This window comes from Colobus angolensis, unplaced genomic scaffold (genome assembly GCF_000951035.1).
Source record: "Colobus angolensis palliatus isolate OR3802 unplaced genomic scaffold, Cang.pa_1.0 Scaffold233, whole genome shotgun sequence".
Taxonomy (NCBI): Eukaryota; Metazoa; Chordata; class Mammalia; order Primates; family Cercopithecidae; genus Colobus; species Colobus angolensis.
The window spans coordinates 3,335,222-3,340,041 of NW_012115522.1; positions in this window are offsets into that span (position 1 = coordinate 3,335,222).

The following is a 4,820-nucleotide window of genomic DNA, read 5'->3' on the forward strand; positions in this document are numbered from 1 at the left end:
ATGAGGGGGAGTGGGAGCCCAGGGTCGTCACATCCGGGGCGGGGGGGGTGGGAACGTGAATGGGCGAGACTATGGAGGAGGAACTTTCACTAGTTGTGGAAACTAACCAAGGGCCTGGAAGAGACTAGGCGGGAATCGAGTAACAATCCAAGGGGCAGGCCTTGGGAACAAGTGGTCACCTTGGTCTTAGATGAATGGCACATATGATCGGTAACCATCATGAAAGCTGTGGATGTCTCTTGTGGAAGGAAAATAACATCTCGGGACCCTAAACTCTGCCAAAGAAGAAAGTTAAGTTTGGGGCCGGGCGCAGTGGTTCACGCCTGTAATACCAGCCCTATGGCCACCTCGGGAGGCCGAGGCCAGCAGATCACCTGAGGTCAGGCATTCAAAACCACCCTGGCCAATGTGGTGAAACCGTGTCTGTGCTAAAAGTACAAAAATTAGCCAGGCGTGGTGGTGCGCACCTGTAATCCCAGCTACTTGGGAAGCTGAGGCAGGAGAATCTCTTGAACCCGGAAGTGGAGGTTGCAGTGAGTGGAGATCGTGCTCTGTTGTCCAGTGCACTGCAGCCTGGACAGCACAGTGAGACCCTGTCTCAACAACGATAACAAAAAGTTAAGTTTGGGAACTGAGTCATGCAAAAACTGCCTTCCTTCTGTTCCTAAACAGTTGCAAAGGTAGAAACCCACATATCTCCCCAGGTATCCTCCCAGAGGAGTTGTTCACAGGGAAATTCCTTGTGAGCGGCAAAATCTTCACCTTACAACAGTTTTGTTGAATTCCACCTTGACCGTGTAAATTAACAGGTAGGGGACAAAGACAAGACTAGAAATCACCCTTCAGCCCACCCCAAGAAAAATGCATATTTGGCTCCTTCCTCTATGTTTACTTTGTCTTCTGTAAAAGGCAGATTTACTGAGTGTGAAATGGATGCATTATTGTTTCTCTCTCCCCTCCTGCCTGCTCTTTCCCCTTTATATATTGAAGTCCTCAAAACTCCCTTTGGAAAAACCACAGGCCACAGATTCCACCATAACTTATGTCTCTTTTTCCTGGGTGTGTCTTCAACTTTGGCAGAACAAACCTCCAGATTGAGACCTGTCTCAGACACTGGTTTACGTTCTCCAGAAAAACAGGCACAAAATTTTGCAAAATTTGGAGGCAGGACTTGGGATGTTTTCCTGAAACCCATCTGTGATCTCCTTTGTCTATGGGCTGGAGATTAAGAACCTCTCCCATTAATAAAGACAGGAACATGTACCCTACTAGAATTGCATATAGAGCATGTCTATTTGATGCATTGAGAATAGACTGCGGGAGGGGGTTGGTGTAGAAGTGGGGAGATCAGGTGGGTGGCGGTTACCATAGCCAGGCCAATGATTCCCAAACTTTGCTGCAATTGGAATCACCTGGAGAACAGTGAAAAATCCCAGTGCCCAGATCCCATCCCACACCTATTAAATCAGAATATCAAGGGGTGGAAGTCAGGCATTAGCATGTTTAAAAGCTCCTGGGTTATTCCAATGTGCATCAACGTTTAGGAACCACTGAATGAGGTCAGAGATTATTGTGACTCAAATTGGGGTAGTGAGCAGTGAAAGTGGTGAGAAGTGTTCAGATTCTGAATATAATTTGAAGATTTCAGCAAGACTTTCTGACAGATCAGATGTGGAATATGAAAGGCAGACAGCAACATCAAGTGTGACACCAAAGCTTTTGGACCAAGGGACTGGAATAATGTAGTTACGATTAGCTGAAATGAAGAAGATTAGGTGGAGAGGTGTTTCAAGGGACTGGTGGGGATTGGTTTGAACTTGTTGTATTTTATGATGACTAGTGAACAGGAAGACATGAAAGAGGTTGACACTGGATGTCAGTCGAGAGCCGTCGGCATGTGAGCAAAATTGAAAGCTATGAAACAGGTGGCTGTGGAAAGGAAAGAGACCAAAGACGAAGCCTTGGGGTATTTTATTATTAACAGGTTGAGGAGCAAGGGAATAACCAACAAAGGAGACTGAGGGGCACTTCCAGGAAGATGGGATGAAAACTAGGGCAGTGGTTATCTGAAAGCCAAGTGTAGGAAGTTTGTCAAACAGGAGGGAATGATCAACCAGGTCAAATGCTCCTGATGGCTCAAGGAAGATAAAGGTTGAAAATTGACCAGGATCATTGTGGACTTTGACAAGAACAGTTTTAATGGAATGGGAAGGGTGAAGGATTGGCTGGAATAGGTTTATATTAGCTTGAGAGGAAAGGAATTTGAGACAGTAAGTAGAGACAACTCTTGAGGAGTTGTGGGGTTTTGTTTGTTTGTTTGTTTTTGGAGACAGGGTCTTGGCTCTGTCACCCAGGCTGGAGTGCAGTGGTGCAATCACAGCTCATTGTAGCCTCGACCTCCCAGGCTCAAGTGATCCTTCCATCTCAGCCCTGCAAGTAACTGGAACTACGGGCATGTGCCACCATGCCTGGCTAATTTTTATTTTTATTTTTTGTAGAGATCGGGGTCTCCTTATGTTTCCCAGACTGGTCTTGAACTCCTGGGTTCAAGTGATCCTCCTGCCTCAACCTCCCAAAGTGCTGACACCATGCCTGGCCTAGGAGTTTTGTCATAAAGAAGTGCAGAGAAATGTACTAATACCTGGCAGGGAAATGGAGGTTCAGGGGAGTGTTTATTAAGGTGGAATAAATGACATCAAGTCTGTTCACAGATGGGAATAATCCAGTGGAGAGTGAAAGTTTGGTGAATTAGAGAAGAGGAGGAGGTACTCTACGTGGTTCTTCAGTTAGAGAGAGGGATGGAATCTGGTGCACAGAGAAGGGATTGGCCTTTAATGGGTGCATGGATAGTTCATCTAGTAACAGGCTGGAGGGCAGAACACTGGATAGGTGGTTGGGTGTGATGATGACACTCTGTGGACATTCTCATTGCTTCTGTAAGTTCAATGGAAATTCAGCCTGAGAGAATGGAGAAACATCTAACAGGCCTAGCATTCAGGTGTCCAATAGCAGGTGCCAAGGACTATGAAGAACCCCAGAGGCTGGGCCTGGTGGCTTATACCTGTAATCCCAACACTTTGGGAGGCTGAGATGGGAGGATCACTTGAGCTCAGGAGTTTGAGACCAGCCTGGGTAACATAAGGAGACCTCATCTCTACTAAAGTTTTTTTTTTTTTTGTTAGACCAAGTGTGGTGGCACATGCCTGTAGTCCCAGCTGCTTGGGAGGCTGAGGTGGGAGGATCACTTGAGCCCAGGAGGTCAAGGTTACAGTGAGCCGTGATCACACCACTACACTTCAGTCTGGGTGACAGAGTGAGATCCTGTCTAAAACAAACAAACAAGCAAACAAACAAAGGAACCCAGGAAGCTTTAATTTTTATGTTTTGAGATGGAGTCTGCCTCTGTCACCCAGGCTGGAGTGCAGTGGCCTGATCTTCGCTCACTGCAACCTCTGCCTCCCGGGTTCAAGCAACTCTCCTGCCTCAGCCTTCTGAGTAGCTGGGACTACAGGTGTGTGCCGCCATGCCCAGTTAATTTTTGTATTTTTAGTAGAGATGGGGTTTAACCCTGTTGGGTAGGCTGGTCTTGAGCTCCTGACCTCAGGTGATCCGTCCACCTCGGCCTACCAAAATGTTGGGATTACAGGCGTGAGCCACTGTGTCTGGCCCCAGGAAGCTTTAAACATGCTCAAAATTAATTTTAGTAATTAAGTAATTTAGTAGCATTTGTGGTGAATTGTTGAAGCTAAGAAATAGCCAGTAGAGGGAGAGCTGAGCACACGTGATACGAATGTTAAGTGTAAGGTGTGATTTTGCCTAGAGATCAGTATAAGACTCAGCACCTAGGGTGGCATTTGTGCTGACTTTCTTTGCTCTGAACTTTAGCCTGCTGTTTCTATGGTTTTCTTATAGAGGAGAAACGTCATCTTGCCAAAAGTTCAAAGCAGTTTTTAAGACAACAGTCTAAACATTTATCTTCAATTCTTTCCCTGTTCTGACCTCTTTACCTTCTGAATCCCTTCTTCGGACTAAATACATACCTAGAGTACTGAGGGTTGTCTTGGTAATGACTGAGTTGGCTTTTAAAGGTAGCATATACCCATGGCCTGGCACAGTAGCTCACGCCTGTAATCCCAGCACTTTGGGAGGCCGAGGTGGGCGGATCACATGAGGTTAGGAGTTCAAGACCAGCCTGGCCAACATGGTGAAACCCTGTCTCTACTAAAATTAAAAAAAAAAAAAAAAAAATTAGCCAGGCATGGTGGTGCACCTCTGTAATCCCAGCTACTCAGGAGGGTGAGACAGGAGAATCTCTTGAACCCAGAAGGCAGAGGTTGCAGTAAGCTGAGATCATGCCACTGCACTGTAGCCTGGGTGACAGAGCAAGACTTTGTCTCACCAAAAAAAAAAAAAAAGTTCACCTTGAGGCTGAGGGTTCAAGGAACAGCTTTCTCCCTGTATTTGGAGTGGGTTTTAGTTTCTTCTCTCCTGGACAGTACTTTAAAATTTTTGTTTTCTGGGTTTATTAAAAATATGAATTTAAAATTAGATGGGCATGATGGCACATGGCTGTGGTCCCAGCTACCCAGGAGGTTGAAGTGGGAGGATGGCTTGAGCCTGGGAGGTCGAGGCTGCAGTGAGCTATGGTCGCGCCACTGCACTCCAGCCTTGGGGTGACAGAGCAAGACCTTGTCTCTAAATAAATAAAGAAATAAAATAAAAATTTACGGATTTAAAATTTAAGTTCCAGAAAGAGATGTAAAGCAGTATATCACTCATTTCTACACTCAAACAATCCAGTGTTGTTTTATTTTTGGCAG